The sequence below is a fragment of the Cyanistes caeruleus genome, chromosome 3 (assembly GCF_971803275.1).
Source record: "Cyanistes caeruleus chromosome 3, bCyaCae1.hap1.1, whole genome shotgun sequence".
Classification (NCBI taxonomy): domain Eukaryota; kingdom Metazoa; phylum Chordata; class Aves; order Passeriformes; family Paridae; genus Cyanistes; species Cyanistes caeruleus.
Window position 1 is genome coordinate 29,404,100 of NC_141703.1, and position 18,707 is coordinate 29,422,806.

General features: G+C 43.4%; 1 long non-coding RNA gene across 1 annotated transcript; it reads right to left on the minus strand.

Annotated features, from left to right (window-relative positions):
• Positions 1-5,920: 5,920 nt before the first annotated feature.
• Positions 5,921-14,927, minus strand: LOC147654044 (uncharacterized). The gene is made up of 3 exons (XR_015284354.1): positions 11,777-14,927; positions 10,946-11,671; positions 5,921-9,653 (listed from the first exon to the last, which is right to left on the minus strand). It is a non-coding gene; the product is annotated as an uncharacterized LOC147654044 (long non-coding RNA).
• Positions 14,928-18,707: the final 3,780 nt, after the last annotated feature.

Sequence of the window (18,707 nt, forward strand, 5' to 3'; positions counted from 1 at the left end):
AATTCACTTGGATTTTTATTTCAAGCAGCATTAACCCTTAGTCCCCTCCCTAACCTTCCCACTCAGTGAAAAAAATCTTTATTTAGGTATAGACAAAAAAACCCCAAACAAAAAAAAACCCCAATAATACAGCTCCTGCTAACCAACAACTGATCAGAGGTAGAAGCTTGGGGTCCAGCTGTGCCTGGTTTACAGAGACAACTTTTCACGTCAAACAAGAAAAAATAATAGAAAATTATGGAGTGAAGGTTGCTCCTTTGTGCCCCTTCAGCCTCAGTCTGTTTTCTTTTTAGTCTGGGGATCTTTTTTTTCCTTTTTGTAGCAATATTGTTTGGAGCATAATAGATGCTACTGTTTGTAGCTTTTATCCTGCAGAGTTTTCTTTATCAAGACAATATTAGCACTCACACTTTCTTATAGACCTAAGCCATGTCACACTACTGGTATTCTAATGTAAGCTTTGATATTTTTATTACTTTTATAACTGAAAAAAATGCTATCAGATTTGAGATTGGTCACAAACAAAAAGACTGATAGCTGTTACACGAGATCAACTTTCTTTTAAAAGCATACATTACTAATGAATATAGTCAAAATATTTAGATATTATTTGGCTTATCTTAATATTATCTTAATATTCACAACTTACATTTTATTGTAGGAGAATTTGGAAACAAGAGTGCCATTAAATGGAAGATTGTCAGAGAGAACCATACAATTTGTGTCACTGGTCTGCCGAAGAGGTTCTTCCCCGAAGAGTAGCGGGAATTTTTCAGAGTCCTGCATCAAATTGGCAATAATATTAAATGGCAAGTGTTGCATGATTATATCAGCACTTCTCATATTTTCTCTCCAGCACCCCAGTACACTGAATTAATTCTGTATGTCCCTTGGGTTGGAGGCAGAAAATAGCAAGAAAAATGCAAAATAATATGCCACCATTTTTAGAGGAGGACTTATTTGTGCCGTTTTCTTTAGGACTGCAATCTCCTGAAGAGCCAAAGGGCACAGTTAGTTTAACAGGGTTTGTATGAGACAATGGCTCCACTATGCATCCTTTGGGCAAGTCCGTGGGACATAGCAAGCTGGGATGATCAAGCTGAAATGCACATAGACATCTCCCCTGGAAAGTAGCTGTGTTGAGAAAAGCCCACTTTCAGGCACACAGGGCTGGCTGGGAATCATTTACCACTGGCAGAGAAGCAGAAGCCTCATCATGGACCTGACCTGAGATTTACCTTCCTTCTCCTTCACTGAGCCCATGGCAGGAGCCAAAGCAGACACACTGACAACATGGTGGGAGCTGGAAATTTGGAAATGTGTAAGGAATGGCAGGGAAAAATGAATTCCAGAGACATGAGGCTGCTCAGGAAGGGAGCGAGGAAGGCAACGGCTCACCAGGCTGAGCCTTCCGTGCAGCAGAAGAGGAGCAGAGGAAGAGCGTGTGTGCTCTTCCAGGAGGTATGCCAAGCATATGATTGCTGCTGATGGGGAAAGAGTTTCTGCGAACAAGCACATTCTTTGTAATGCAAAGGAGATGTTTCATTACAAACCGGTTGAGGAGTGTTACTCAGGCTCTGTGGGTGCGTGGAACGGAGAGGCGGCGTCCTGACCCAGATGGCGTGACCCAGCTGTCGAGGCACCACGGCTGCACGGGCCAGGAAGCTGGGTTTCTGTGCGAAATATTGCACAGAGTCAGCGTCTACGTTTTTATATTTAAACCCTTGAATTTAAGTGTGTGGCCACTCCCAGAAGGAATATATCATACAGTTGCTCAGTCTGCAAGAATAGCTACGACCTCAGCATTTAAAACAATATCTGAAACACAATTCAGGCAAGAAAGCAGCAAAATCACTCACTTCAGTACACGGCTTAGACAAAAAACACAGACTGGTTGGCATCTTTTTGGCTTATAATTCTATCTACATGGCCACAGTGCGAAACTTGCCCTGGTGAAACTCTGCACTGCTCGGGTTGGAAATGCTGTTGAGAAATTTTAAGTCCCCTCAGGGGACTTTTGTTTCTAACCCATTTAAAATATTTCCATCCAGCATTTCTATCCAGTTCTGCAGTTTTCCCTTCTAATGATTGAAATCAATGTGCGGGGCCCAACTTTTTTGCTGCTCTCCTACCATATGAAAATGATGCTGGTCTGTGCTTCGTGCTGCCTTTCCCCATCACCCAGTGGGTGAATTTTGTAGCCTGCCTTGTTAGTGGCACAGCAGGCCACCAAAAGGAAACCGAGTTGTTTGTATGAGATGAGATGTTGGGCTGCCAACTGTTATAAATCTTGTGCTACTTACAGCTTCGGCTTTTCTTCAAGTCTACTCCACCCCCTGCTGTGGTTTCAACTGTTGGAGCAACATTAGGAGGCACAACTGAAAGCAGTAATACTGGCATTTGTGGGGAAAATAAGAGAAAATGCGAGGCACAAATGTTTCATTGCAAGAACTATATGCATAAGACCTGTAGCCACAGACATTTGGGCTCTGTGACGGTGGAAAGGGGATTTGTCCCCTGCAATATTTACCTGTAGCTGTATACATTGCCACCAGCTTGTTTAGTGAGTGTAACTGCTTGTAACCTTGCACGTGCTTCCCCACTGTCATATCATATTAAATGAGCTATAATTGTAGTCTATTAGAGTGCAATAACCTAAAAGTGATAGTGCATGACAGCACCTGTCAACACGTCATGGAGGATTGTACAGAATGCTGAATTATACCCATTTTATACCACATTAATGAGGCAGCTCATTCTTATCCAGTCATAAATAAACAGGTTTCAATTTCTTTATACACCATGAGAAGCTGGTTGTTTTTTTTCCTTTTGCACAGAGAGCTACAGAAGTCATGATAGGATGATCTGTTGCCTTAAAAAAAATATCAGAGTGTGGTCATTAATGACAGTGAGGATATTATTTTTATAATTATTAATTGATTTATGAATCCATCTTGGTGTGTCTGCTTTTTTCCATTTTTTCTGGGAAAAAAATATAGAAATGCATAGGAAAAAACAAGACTGTTTTTCCCTAATAAACTTTTAATATAAAATAAATTGTTTCAGCAGCACCCAAAGGAAAGAGTGATATGGGCAGAAACCTGATCCCCCTAAGATCAGTGGTTGTTCTGGGGTCTGGTTCTCCCTCATAAATTCTTTAAGTCAGGTTTGAACTGGGAATGGGATGAGAAAAAAGGAAAATGACAGTAGGGAGAAGAAACGAGAGGCTTTCAGACAAATTGAACAAATCAAAGGAAAAGCAAATGTATCAAAGCACATGTATAGTGCCCATTATTTTCTGTAACCTAACTAGATCGTGGTGTCCTCACTTTGGAGAGCTGCTTAGGCTTCAGAGCCATAAATAACTGTCTGTGCTCTTCTGCTGAAACCACATGAGGAGAGGTCAATACAGTGAGCAAAGATCTCACCCCCTGACCCAGACAGAGGCCCTGGGCACCAAATATACCAGGTCAGTGATTCTGAGAGGTGAGAAGGGTGGTCTGTAAGACAGCTTCTTTCCTTTTCTTGCTCAAAATTACTCAGCTAATAGAAGAAGTGGTCCATTCAGGAACTTTTAAGTGTATATATATAGTATAATGTGCAGAAATAAAGGACACTTAAGAGAGACAACCAATAAAGAGTAGATGGTATTTATAAGACAGAAAATATTTTCAATGTAATGAATATTAAAGGACTGGAAGAAACTGGCTAACAAACAAAATGACCACTAAATTCTGATCCTTTGCCAGGCATCTCCCACAGGGTCTGTGTAATGGGTGTCTTTTGGCTCCTGGGAAACAGCCTCTGCTCCTTCTTTGATCTTTGAACTGTTGCAGGAAGAAGAGCAAGCTTGAAAGCACAGCCCACAGGAGGCATGCCAGCTTTTCCTTAGGGAGTGAAAAAGAGAGATCCAGCCTTGGGAGCTGACACCTGGGCAGTCAGCATGACCAGACAATGATCTCACCCACCCTCAGCTCCACACAGGACCCCAAAACTGCCCTCTGCACCTCGGGTAACCACCAGCTTGCCGCAGGAATAATGACTTTGCAACTACAGGGAAAACCCCATGATGCTTATCTGAATACTCTGACACCACAGGCTATTTAATTCTTTTTTTTTTCCTCAGGACTGGTGATGAGTAATTTTGCCAATAGTGGGTGTTATGGACTGATCAAGTAAAATTTTCCTCATTTGTCAAGCCGTATTTAAATTGTTTATTTATTATTTAAAAATAAAAAACTAAATTATTTCTTCACTTGAATATTTTCTTTCTAATCTTAGTTTCATAATAGAGGAATAGGTTTAGAATTATGTTGTTCACGTCCAACAAAAGCAAGTTTGAAACCCTCATTTGAAAATCAATCCATCATTTCCCTCAGAGTTTGTTTACAACTTACCTTCCAACAAATGCACTGTCCTGTGAAAGAAGAGTTGAAGGACAGGGAAGCAGTGTTGTTAGGTACTAGGCAAACAAGTCAGGTCAAAATTGTTTCTGAAATTGGCTTGACTTTGGCTAATAATTTTGAATGAAAAGGACCACAGTTTCAAAAAAAAAGATAAATTATTTTCATATTTTCACAATATTTTTCACGTATTTTCAAAAAAATAATTTTTTGTTCAAAAGTTATTTCTAAACTTCTCTAAATTTAAAATGCACTTAATGAGCATTTCAATTCCTCAAATAAATTAATGAATCATTAACTTTGACTTGAACCCCAAATCATTTTCCCTAACATTTTTTTTTTTATTTTTCTGAGAAAGCCAATAAAATTTTATGCTTCAGGTCAATCCGAAATGAATAGTTTTTTCCTTCAGTTTGACCAGTGAACTGAAAAATCAATTATTCACACAACTCCTCTTTAAAATGGCTTGGAACCATCTAATTGTGCATGTAGGCAGTTACTTACTGTGTGATCTTATTACTGCTCCCCTAATTCTTGCTCTTTTCCCGCCTAGCTTTGTTGTGTTTTGTTCTATGTCAGACCATAGACTGTTGCAGTCAGCCATTTTGCCTTCCTGACATCTGAGATATGTGTGCAGGGCAATTATTCCTCTACCAGTGGTACATAAGTAGCACAGGGCTGTGTCCTTCACGTGTCCATCAGTTCTCACCAGCATCTGGATGCCTTCCTTGTTGCTGCAAGTGACATTCCCAGTACCCAGAATTCATGGTCTTCTATTTTCTCCTGAAATTAATAATTGTGTTTTACAGAATTAATTGTGTTTTACAAATTAAACCTTTCCTATGTGGCCTGTCCATTTGAACTGGAAGCCAGCTGAAGGAAGGGGACACAACACAAGCCTTTCAAATGTCCATAGCAGAGGGACAGCTAAATTTGATTTCCAAACTGGAAAGCAGGTGAGAGGCAGCAAATTACAGAGAAGGTTGGAAGAGTTTGGTTTCTACCTGCTCAACAATGTCAGCAAAGCAAGAATAGATTAATGAATGAGTGGTTCTTGGTGTAGATATAACTACCAGATCATTCAAATACATCTTTATCTTTCACTGTCTTTTGTTCTTTCTTTTTTTGTCTTTGTCTTTTTGTTTTTATCTTTCACTGTTTTTTGTTGTTTGGTTTGTTAGTTTTTTTTTTAAAATTTTCTTTCCTTTTAAAAGAAACATGTAATAGTATTTTCTGGTCTCTGCTTGAACCAGTTTGAGTTTATTTCAGTGGACTTACACCTCATTTACAGTGTGGCAGTAAAGGTTTCTTTGTAACCTAAGAACAAAATTTTAACTGAGATGCACTGTAAAAATGCTTGATTCCTCCTCAAAATAAAATGGATATTTCACCTTGACCCAGACAAATGGCAGATGCTGCCAAACACTTACCGTGGCAAGCAGAGACAGAGGAGAGAGCAAGGTTTGCTTGTACACTGCCCTCAGACAACTATCAATCATTCAGAAATCACTCCTATGTTGTTTTGATTTTGTCTTTTCTTTAATGATTTTTAGTGTGTTTATAAAGCACCAGTGCATCTCTCTTCAGCCCAAACTAACAATGCAGTTGTAACAAATCTTCCTTCAAACATGATGCACAATCTGGAAAACATGCTTCTCTCTGATAGGGGACTCACTGGAAGCTTATAAAACAAGAACCTTTCTATTTTTGAAGTGTTTCCCATATATCCTCTGGACATTTAAGTCATAGCTCTCTGCCTCTGCAAATGACTGAAGCCAACCAAGAATCTCTGCATTAGGCTGCTGTGTGTTTAAGTGCACTGAAAAAACACTGAGTGAGGATGGCACTGAGTGATCAGCAGGAAGCTTTCACAGAAATCCTGACGCTAGCCTGTTTTCCAGCAGCAGAGAACTACTATTTAGATCTTTGGGATCCTAGCTTAGGAGGCAAAAAGATGTCAAAGATGGCCAAAGAAAAACCAACTAAAGTCCAAACTCCCCAAGAGTTTAGTTCAAAAGAAGACTTTACATCTTTGGTGTTAGTCATGGCCTCCTGAACCCGCCCTGGGAGCAATGACCTACACGGCTAGCAGGAAACCACACCGTTTCACATGTAGGGAACACACTACGGAATAAATTGTACCTACTTAATTAACTGCACTTTGCAGTTCTATGTTATTAGCTGCTGAGGGCAACTGGTGCCTTGGCACTGCAGTCAGTGTGGATTGCATGCACAGCCTGAACCTGCTAATTGAGCATGAGCAAGTGCACGCAGCTCAGCTGGCTGATGGCCCAGGCTCTACTGCACAGCGAGAAAAGTGTCTCAGGGTCTTCTGCCGGACATCCACTGCAGTTCGGTACGTCAAAGCAGCACCACCTCTGTAACCTCTGCACGGGGAACAACTTGCCAAGCACTTGCTCTCTACATGGTATCAAATTTGACACCTGATTTGCAGGGGCTGTGCTGGGTACAGAAGGAGGCTTCCTTCTCCTCGGCTGCATTTCTAAGTGAATCTTTATCTGACACGCAAGTACCACCCACATTTGCCAGCTGACACCCTGCGTCAGGCTCTGCTCCTGGTTTTGTAAATTCCATGAAGACCCCAGGGACAGCCAAAGTGCAAGAGCAAACAGATCTGCGGGCCTTGTTTTGGAGTTTGGTGGTGGTTTTTGCTACTCTTCTGTGCCAGTGGAATTTAAAAATATGAGTACAAATGATACAGACTTGTGTAATGCTTGACATAGATTTCTTCAACATCTGAGCTCTCTACAAAAGAAGTTTGCAGTTTAATTAGAATGGCTTACATCCAGCAACTGTATTCAGAATAAACAAAAAATTAGAACATAGGGATATTTTCTTTCCTGAAAGTATGTCAAATAGGCAGAGGGAAGAATTTATTTACATTCACACACTGGGGGTTTGTTTTAGAAGCGTACTGTCAGGGCAGATACTTGCAGCTGGAGGCCAAGGGAAAACCCTGCAGGATAAGTTAGATGGGGTCCTTGCTGTCCAGTATGCTAGTGGGAAAATGAGAGGCTGATATCAGGATTCTGCCCAGAACCCTTTTGTTTTTGTCTTCCAGCAGGAAAAGATATGTGAAGTCTGACTGTCTTCATAGATGATTTCCTACCTTTTGAACTCCTCTTCTTGTTGAAGGTATCATGGGTAAATCACATTAGCTTTGATCTGAGCCTTTCCCAACACCCCATAAAACACAGCTTTGCATACCAGGGCATGAACAACAGCAATAAAAGGGGTGCACTTAAGTGTAGCATTTTATGGATCCATCTGCCAAGCCTTCATTCACAAGAGGAGAAATACATTATGAGCCTAAGCAGATGCCAGGTCTCACCAAACTATTCATTGACAGCAAAACATCAAGCCATACCTACAATTGCCTGACCTGGTTGCTACACGAATCTGAAGAAATCACTGATGGCACTGACTCTGAGGGAGCACTTTAGGGAATGGAGATGTGAGATGATGCTGAGGGCACTCAAGTCCTTTCTCTGTTTATCCTTGACTAAACATGGTCCTCACCAGCAGAGCTACCTGAGTTTCTCTGAGGATGCAGAAGAGGGAAAGATGTACACAATATTTATAATCAGTTGAGGAGATGTCACATTCATCCTGATCACATTCCTGATCTCTGAGGATGGCAGAGCACAAGAATAGGCATTGCTTCTGCATAAAACTGGTAAATGGTATGCAGGAAAAATAAGGGCATTGTTCAAGGATATGAATAAGTAAATACAACTCCACATTAATAGAATTACAGTTATTTTTGCTGGAAGGGACATTTGGTGGTCATGTGCTCTGATTACCTTATCAAGAATGTCTTTCTTTGAGGCCAGTAAGTCAGACCTACCATAGTGAGGGGGTTCAACCACTTGTAAAGGCCAACATGGATTTTAGAGTCTTGGAAGCATCTTCTGACTCAGTCCACCTGCACACACAGAAGTTATCTGAGTGCCTGATGAGAAGCCAGGACCCACGCAGCGTTCGAGCTGCTGCATAGCACTCATTGAGCCTTCCCACTGGGATAAAACTCTTATGAACTGGGTCTACCTCAGATTTCCCAGCAAGTGAGGCAATCCAAGCCATGCCCAATGTTCACATCACCAGTGTGTTCAGAGCATGCCTAAGAGGAACTTTCTGTGAGATGGCGAATTCCCCTCTGTCTCTTCACATAGTCTGTGTTTGTTATCACAGAAGATACACTGTACAAAGGTACTCTGGGGTCAAGATATGTGTGAAATATCTCCAGATGAGAGTCCTTCCCATTGTCTCCCATTCATTCTTTTCCTCTCCTCTTTCTTCCCCCATTGCTTTTGTTGATGGATAGACTCCCAGTATTGCTTGGGAGAGGTGACCATTTGACTTCTACCATCCCAGGCATCCAAACTCCTTCCTGGCTGCAAACACAAGGGCAGACCATGGGCAAGCACTTGGTAGAAGGGCCCATGCCCTTAGAGAAAGATATTTTATTTGCACAGACTAATGCTCCCCCTGCACACCTAGGTGCTAGAAAAACTCGACCACCCAAATGTTTGTGCAAAGGGAATAAAAGGAGCAGGAACGTGATCAGATGGAATCACTAGCTAGCTTTAGCAAACATGGGCTCTAATTAATTTTTTCCTCCCATTGTTTACCCAGCTTTGTATGTAACTGAGAGCTGAACTGGGCTTATCAGTAATTACCAACAGTTCTGGAAACTTTACACGTTATTGTGCTGTGTTACTACACAGGGTAGTGATCCATGAAGATGGGTGTCTCTGCATTCATTGCTAAGCAATGCCTAAAAAAAATCAAATTCTCCCCCAACCCGCTTCGTTGCTGCGATGAGGGGGGAAAAAAAGAGGGAAAGCAGAGGGTGGCAGCGCGTCTGCTTCAGATCTAATTATGAAAGTTTCCGGGACACAGTGGCGCGCTACCTCGGCGGCAGTGTCAGAGGATGCTCCGCCTGCAGCCAGACTTCTTTCCCAGCCCTGGAATTGCATTTTCCCATTCCATAGTGACACCTGCTGGGAGCAACTGAGCGGAGACTCCCCTGCTGCTCTGCTTGGCAAGGGGCTGAGCAGTGCAAAATGAAGGGTCTACGGCAATCAGGCAGATTGATTCCCCTCCCTTCCTTACAGATTGAGCCAGGCTCTTATCAGAGGGAAAACGGATGTCTGCAGCATGATTAATACTAGAAACACCCCACATGAGCAGCTCCTGAGACAAGACACTGGAGCATCAGCTGCAGGCCTGCAGGAGAAAAAAGTGAAGAACATCAGAGGGCTGTTTGCATGCAGAGGGTCAAATTTAGTCCATGTAGCAAGGAGGTGAAAAAGCATGGTTGAATTTTTCCCCTTGCAGGAGCTGAAAGGTCATATGAATGGAAAGGTCATGCTCCACTTGCTGTTTACTGACAGTCTTTCTGTAAATATTGGGCAACGTAGGAAGAAAAGATCTTGGGCCAGTACGTCTGGTCTGATTCGATATGGTCATTGTGATGGCAGACCAAACTGTGGCTTCTCTGTGCTTTCTATTCTCCTTTCCTCCTGAGGAATTCACTGTTCCTGCCCAGCATTTAGATTCCGTCATGCCTGGCATGTGGGCTGCAATGCATGCATGCAATAACCAGGGAAATGGAAAAATCTTGCCCTAACCCTGCACTTCCCTTTCCCCCTCTCGATGCTGAAGGGAAAAGACAACTCAGGAGGAAAAGTGCCAAAATGTTTTAGAAATAAACGACAGACACCAGAGTCATCACACATTTTCCTAGGCAGGATAGTAATTTCTGTAATGTATTTTTAACCGTGAGGAGTGATGGGAGGGAAGCCACTTAAATCTAATGCAAATGAAGGATTTGTCAGTTGCGCAGTTCGTATAATGTCATACGTAGAAAATGTTATAAAAGTGGAGGGATTATGGTGAGGAGAGACATTTCTAAAATAGGAGGCCTCCTTTTAGGGCTTTAGCCCCCTCACTCTTTCAGATCACTGGGAATGTTCTCCTCCAAGGAAGGGCAGGAGTCTCTCTCAAAAACTGTGACAGCTCTCTAAGCTACATGTTACTTAAGAAACTTCACTCTCCTCACTGCTACTTCTTCCAGTTTTTGCCAACTGCTGTTTTTCCTTATTCCAGTTCCTCGGTGATCCCCAACCACTTTAAGCACAGCAGGGCAGTTCCCAAATTCTTCCAGGCTACTTCCTTACTCCCTTCAAGGCAATGGCAGCTTCTGTGGCCAAAAATCTTATCTAATATGGAGGCTTTCTGCTGTTTTGATTTTGATTCCAGATTGGACTGAAGGTGCTAGAAACAGGACCATTTGTCCTGCTGATGCCAAGTGACAGCATCAGTTTATGGGCACATCTGGAATTTCCTCGCAGCAGTGGTTCAATAGGGTTAATTGCACTGACCTCATTTATAAAGCACTTTGAGGTCTTATGAATGAATATAAGTGTTTAAGAAAACCCCAATGTACCATAGTTATTAATATGTATTACTCTCATGGATAATTATTTAAGCAAGAAATTATCGAAGCACCCATTTACCGCAAAAAGTGGAGCAGCACGGCAGTCACGGGAGCCTGGCAGGCTGGAAAGAGCATTCAGCCCAGCATTTGGGGCCGTCCTGCCCCACTAATGGCCTCGGCTGTTATTCAGGCTCCCGCCAAGGGTAAAACGTGCGTAAGCGTATTAGTCTGTACTCGGTGAAAGCTGACAGACGTGAGACCCTCAAAATAAACAGGGAGGCCGAGATACCTTTAAATGGCTAAACCCCGAGCTAACAGTAAACGCTGAGCCGCGGGAGCAGAACAGCCGGGCTCTCATTAGCGCTAACAAGCCGCTTTCCCGGGAAGCGGCTCCCGGCAGAGCTCCTTTCGAGGGGAAATGAAGCCCCCCGGTGGCCGCCGGACGCCTTGCAGGCCCCGCTGCCGCACCGCTGTCTCTGCCCCGCACCGCTCCGGGACCGCCTTCACACCGCTCCCGCACCGCTCTCACACCCTCCTGCACCGCTGTCTCTGCCCCGCACCGCTCCGGGACCGCCCTCACACCCTCCTGCACCGCCCTCACATCGCTCCCGCACCGCCCTCACACCGCTCCGGCACCGCCCTCACACCGCTCCGGCACCGCCCTCACACCGCTCCCGCACCGCTCTCACACCGCTCCCGCACCGCCCTCACACCGCTCCGGCACCGCCCTCACACCGCTCCCGCACCGCTCTCACACCGCCCTCACACCGCTCCCGCACCGCCCTCACACCGCTCCGGCACCGCCCTCACACCGCTCCCGCACCGCTCCCGCACCACCCTCACACCGCTCCCGCACCGCTCCCGCACCGCCCTCACACCGCCCTCACACCCTCCTGCACCGCCCTCACACCGCTCCCGCACCGCCCTCGCACCGCCCTCACACCCTCCTGCACCGCTGTCTCTGCCCCGCACGGCTCCCGCACCGCCCTCACAGCTTCCTGCACCGCTCCCGCACCGCCCTCACACCCTCCGGCACCGCTGTCTCTGCCCCGCACCGCTCCGGGACCCCGCGGCACTGCTGGCCGCCCCGCGGCTCTGCTGGCCGCCCCGCGGCTCTGCTGGCCACCCCGCGGTTCGGCCCGGCCAGGCCCGGCCCGGCCCGGCCCCACGGCGCACACCGCAGCACGCCCCTGGCCCGCACATCCCCTCGCCAAAAATGTGGCCGCCGTGTTTCGGCAGCCCGCCGTCGTGAGCGGCCAGGTGAAATTAAGCACATTTTAACCCCTCGGGGTTAAAATTAACCCCGTCCTGTCTGCAGCAGGTTGCACAGGGAGGAGGGATGTGAATGTCACCCGTGCTCCCTCTTAGATAAACAGCAAATACAAATCTCAACAAACACGGTGCAGATTCTCCCTTTCACAGAGGAAGAAACTGGCAGGTGTCCCAGTCTCGTGAGGGGAGTTTGGTTTTGCCAACCATTTGTCTTAACGCTGCAGTAGCTCAGATGCTGATACACTACAAGTGCTCCTTCCAAAGTTAAAAGCCACACCTTTGGCATTCTTCACCGGCAGAATCCAGATGCACTGAAAAGCTGGTGTGGGTCAAATGCTTTTTGTTAAATTGCTCTCTCAAAGACCTATCTTCTTCTGTTATTGAGCATTTTTTAGACAATTCTTGCATCTACTGGTATTCCTGCATGTAGGCATATAGGCAACAACTGAGCAGGCAGTTTGTTTGTGCTGGAATAAGGATCTCACCAAATAACCCAAGCAAATGGCTGATCAAAGAGATTCAGATACCAAGATGTAGGGCCTTAACTTCTAAGTGGGGCTTCTGCTTTGGACTCTCTAGTTCATTAATTTCTTCCTGCTCTGACTGCAGAAGCTCTCAATTAAATTAAAGAGCCCATAGCTGATTCATGCAGAGTCTTCAATGGATGCGCTTGTTACACTGGAGCAGCAGAGATACGGACACAGATTACCAAGGGCAAGCTGAAGAGTATTTCACTGCCATTGAAATATGCACAGAATTTGTTTGGGTTCTTTTCTGCAGAGAAAAAATGTCAGACATGCTTTTTTGCAGCAATTCATAATTGGAAGATAATTACTTAATATTCCCATACATATGAATTACAAGTAATGCTTCTTACTGCAGAAAGGTTATCGAAATATTCACTGTGTGAATCACAGGTTAGACTTATTAAGAGGGTTTTACGCAATAGAACCATCACCATCCCATCTTTGAGTGTGTATGTCACTGTCTTGTGACAGATTTCTATAGCATCATTTGTACAATAAGTTGCTCCTAGGTTTTCATTAGAGTTAGAAAAACTAAGCTGATAGGAGTTAGCTTTTCCTTTTAATCAGGCTGGAACTTTTGTTTTCTGATAGGTATTAGAAGCAAATGCCTCCTATGGATTGCATTCTCTGCAGAAACAGAGAGTAACCAGAAAAATGAAACTCTGAACAGTTTTTCCATAGTAGTGTATCAATCCAACTAAAAAGCTACAATTTACCACATTCTGTTCTGAATCCCACCAGTCTCATTTCCCCAGGCACAACTAACATTGGGGAAACCCATGAATTAATGGTGTATTGTGCAACTTCAAAAACATAACAGACATCTGGAGCTACACTGATAGGACCAGAGCACTAAACCTTGTTTCTGTGGGGAAGGCAGAGAGCATAATCCAGGTTATTGCTCTCTCTTTGGCCCTCTCTTTGTCTTGCATACCTCAGGGACAGTCACCATCAGCTGGCAGAGTACTGTACTTGAGCTAACTTTTTCAAGCTACTTGTCCACATGCACACAAGACTGCTGTGTCTTGTCCACATAGACATGTGTTGGAGACTGCATTCTAATCTGTCCCACATCTGCACCCTGGCGTGGTCCTGGAGCAGCTCACAAAACTGTTCAGGCTTATCTCAGCACCAGGGACATGTAGGACACAGCACACCAGTGCCTCGAAGGATGAGGTGCTTCAAGGGAAGTTTAACACTTCACTTGCTAAGCCTGCTCATCAGGGAAGGCTGAAAGGGTGCTCTTGTACTGGGTTATGTGATGTACATGCCAAAGAAGCAAACTACTTAGCACCAGTCCCAGAACATACAGGAATATGCTGTATATACTGCTTTGACTAGCAACTTGTTATTTAAAGTTCAGGGCAAAAATTTAAACACTGAAAAGGTTTTTTCATAATTGCAGGAGGGAGGGGAGGGGGGAGGATGATGATATACAAATGGGCAGGATGTCAGAAAATAGGAGTAAAAAAAGGGTTACTTAAAAACTTCAGTTTCCTAATCAAGATTTACTGGAGCTTCTTTGAAAGCACTATTCCATATTTCCTGAGAGAGGCTAAATGCAAGCTGATCACTCCAGCTTCTGAATTTTATACATCTATCAGAGTTCAAAATGAGCTGGGCATGGGATCAGTTGCTTTGTTTTCCATGGAAAATTCTCCTGTTTTCCATTAATAGAATAACTAAATCCCCTACTAAATACAGTGTATTTATTGATTAATTCTTATTGAGACTAGCTTTTCTTGACTTTGGTCGATGTTTTGTAAAATTCAAGATCAGTCTTACGATATTAAGAGAAGGTTTCAAATCTATTTCAAATCTCATAAAGATATCCTCTCCTGCTACAAAATCTCACCCTGGACTGAATATGGGAAGACAAAATTAGTCCTTTTCAAGACAGAATCATCAAAGATCAATGACCATCAAAGAGCTTTACTTGGAGGAATAAAGAAAGATGCCAAATTTCAAGATAACGCAGACAGTCAGTGAGACTGGAGTGCTTGAAGCTGCTGGAATTTTTTTAAGTCATTCACAAATACTATATCTACCCTTGACAGGTCATTTCATTCTATTTAGCACTTTTTATTCTCTGTGGTTTATAAGCTCTTAAGCAAATGTAAGAGGGAGGAAAAGCTAACGTGTCTGATAATACAGTATATCAGGCTGACAACCTAACTGAATTTCCCCTGTGGTGCTAGCAAAATGCTGTTCCAAAAAGTAATAATGCATTAAAAAAAAAAAAGAAAAAAAAAAAAAAAAAAAAAAAAAAAAAGAGAGAGAGAGAAAGGATCATAGAGATCATGCCGTCACATTTAATTTCAGGGAACAAAACCTGAAGCTGATTTCTCTTTAGATCAGTTGTATACCAGTTGGAACTTGGGTGCCTAGCACTGCGACAGAGTAATATGATCTGAGCTTTAAATAGCTGCCAAATAACCATGTGGTGGCTGGCGGCATTAAACGTGTTGCAACGAGAATGATCTGTTTCAAAGTAAAGCCACATAACAGAGGATTAGTCAATCTGATGTGGTATAGAAGAGGAGGGGGGAACGTTTTTCATTATCCTTCTGGGTTTCTTCCTGGTTTAAATGTGTTTCCAACTCAGAGATGCATTAATTTAAGCTCTTTCTCTCCACTGGTTTAAAACCTGAACCATGTCCAGGTCATTTCAGATAAGATCTCCTAAGGTACCCCGGTACAAGGTGGGGAGTAACAGTGTGACAAATGTGAAGTAACACCACTGAGACTGTTCCCTTGATTTAACCTAGTACAGAGTGGCTGCCTGTCAGTGTGAAAGGCACCTTCCCTGTGCAGAGCCGCGCTCCACCTCCCACCCCTACCCTATTACCATCCCCCTACCTCCCTAGTTTGTATCAAATCCATCCTTGCCAGATTTTAGGAACAGATAAGGAACAGATCTACAGCAAGTAACAAGGGGTGATTTTTACTCCAAGCCCTCTCCTTATCCTCACAGCAAAATGTGGAGTCTTGCAGCAGTCTATGAGGCCCTTCTGGGCTCTTTGGGACATAGGGGAAAATCAGGTGCAGTTTGGAGATGTCTAATATGTCTCCATTCCTTCTTACCTTCAAGTCAAATGGCTCTCCTGACCACTATTAGAAATATATCTCCTGGGTACATAAGGCACATAAGGACTGGAAAGGCAGGCAAGTTTGGGTCTTAAACTGGTAAAGTGAATGAGGGACACAGAGGGAAAAGTGGTGCTGTAAGTACTTGTGATTCTTCATCCCTTCTGTCACTTTTGATTATAGATGACTGACTTCTGTTTTCAATTTCAGTGTCTCCACCAACTTCAGCTGCATCAGTTCAGACTTGCTGTAAGTTTTAACAGAAGAATTTCATGTGAACATACTTTATCTAGCCCTCACTGCCTCGGAATCACACTGCCAAAAGGAGAAATGGGAACGGGAGAGCCAGAGGAGAGCCAGCTGCTGCATCAGAAGGTAAATAGCTCATTTAAGATGTTCAATATGACTTCCTAAAAGATAATAAGCACAACATACTTAGCAGCCAGGACTTTGCAAGAATAAAGACAGCAACAGACACTACTTACAACTTGTCCTACTAGCAGTTTACTAGCACACTATAGAGTACAGTCTCAGCTGCAGCAGGTAGGTACCCTGAGGAGAAATAAAGCAGGCCTTTTTTTTCATTTCCTCACAGGAGAACACTGAGGAGAACACATAAATTTACCTCATTTATGTAAATGCTAATAAACAGCCACAAATTTCATGAAGGCCAGTTCCAGTGAAACCTACAGCAGCCATCCAAATAAGTAAAAAGAATAAACTGGGGCAAATCCTTTTCTGACTGGTCTTGTCCACAGCTGCCTTTGCCACACTGCACTGGTGCATGCCCCAGGGATGAACAACAGCTGCACAGAGGGCTGGCAGATGGAATCAACAGAGGGACACTCACCTGTCTTTTTCTCCTTCTCTCACCTCCTTTTCTTCATTTTCACACTGCCTCCTTTGTGGTCCTTGCCATGTTTGCACTGGACAAATGGATGATTTACAGATTGAAAGTAATCAGAAAATGCTTCTTATTTACTCTTCTTCCTCACTCTTCCAAACACATTTCTTAAAAAATAAATCTCTTTTCTTCCAATATGATCATAGGCTATTAAGCCAGCTAGGAAATTATTAAGGGAAAAAAAATAACCAAACTCCCAAACTCCTATGGATTTGTGAGGAACACAGTTCTTTGACCAATTTCACTGAATATTTTGATTAGCGTACTTAATCCTCTTTACAATATTTTATTCAGCTCTCATGAAAATCCCTGCATCCCTGCCAAGGATTTTCTAGACAAAAGCATATCTGGAAGAATGCCACAAAGCAAGTCTCCTTAGCTGGCCTGTCTTCCCCAAGTTCTTACAAACCCATTCCCCTGCACATAGCTCTTTAATGAAATCAGAAGAACAAGAGTTAAACTGTGTTTTTAGGCAATATCCATCCAGAAATGCCTCCCCACCAGCCTTAACACCGTTCCTTGGCCTGCAGCAATTACTTACTACATATCATGTGCTTACCTACACACATTTTTTGGAGGGAGCAAACAAACCCCACCATTTCAGAAGGAGCCTGACTTTCAGTTCTGCCACTAAGAGGGAATCCAATTAAAGCAAATTGATAGAGCTACAGACTGCTGCCAAAGTATGAGTTTGAGAGAAAAATTTATGAGGATTCAAGAAATTTCTACTGGTGTTGGAAAGGCTTCGAGATATTTCCAAGGGAATCCTCAGAAATACCTTGGATCTCAACAGCCATTACATCCACAGTCTGACCCAAAGGGTTGCCTCCAAGAAAGGATGTCTTGCACACAAAAGTGTTACTAATTTAGCTGCATAATGGAGAGAGTTCTGAAGATGCATATGGGCTGAATTAAGGGCGCCACGAGAGCCTTTGGCTCAATCCTTGCAGAGTTTATTAGCTGCTGCTGCACACATGGTTGGTTGGGTTTGCTGGAAGAAGTCCAGCTCTGAGGCACCTCTCAATTCCTCCAGCTTCCAAAAGCTGCAAGAAAGTGGCTCAAACATATTGCCCCCTCTAAGCTCTTGTGGAGGAGAACTGTCCCCTGCAGAGAAGCAGACAGGGTTTGGGAGGGGGTAACTACTCAATAACACTTGATTATTGAGTTTATCTTCACAATTACCAGTGAGTGTCCTAGACTGTAAAGAGGGAAAATACCAATAGAGTTATTATTTGAAAAGCAGTATGTGATTGTGTAATTAAGGGCAGGAATATAATACCACATGCACAACAAGCAGGGTTAATTTCAGCATTTCCTGACTAACCAATGGCATAATGGTGTAACCCTAATGTTCTCCGGATGGCTATCATTTATGAGCTTATGAATATTTGGTAAAAATTCACCCATCATACTCTCTGACACAATAATTAAAAACGCCATGTTATTTGCCAATAAAAATATTTTTGTGAATTGGTAGTTATTCTAAACCTCACAGTCCAAGCTTCCCTACCTCCCACTCTTGCTGTCTTCCTGTTCTATAATGTATAACACTAATCTTGATGAGGGAAAAATAAATAAGTAGCAGGAAAGGCTGGAAAGCTTCCAATCAAAAAAACCTCCCAAAATGGAAGTAACATCCAATCTGGCCCACCACATCTTCTCTGTGGGCATTCCTTCCCTGCCTCTTAGCAATGCTTTCAGTATTTGTAACAGCTGTGGAATTAAGCATTATGAACAAGAACAACATGCAGCCTTTACTTTTCCCCATCAGCCCCAAACTATTCTGCATTGAGTTACAAAGTGAAAACCAGCACACTCTTAGATGGATTTAATTTCTATTTGGGCCCAATGCCAGACAAAGTTTCCCCATTGTTAAAACTCAACCCCACCTTTTCCATACCATGCATACAGTCTCATCCTTACCCCATCTTCGACACAGATGTGCATGCACACACAGAACCAGTCACTCCTACAGTGCAGAACCAAATCCATCTTCCCTGCTGTCTTAGCTAGGCTCATTGCTTTCTCCAGAAAGCCTAGCAGGCAAGTTG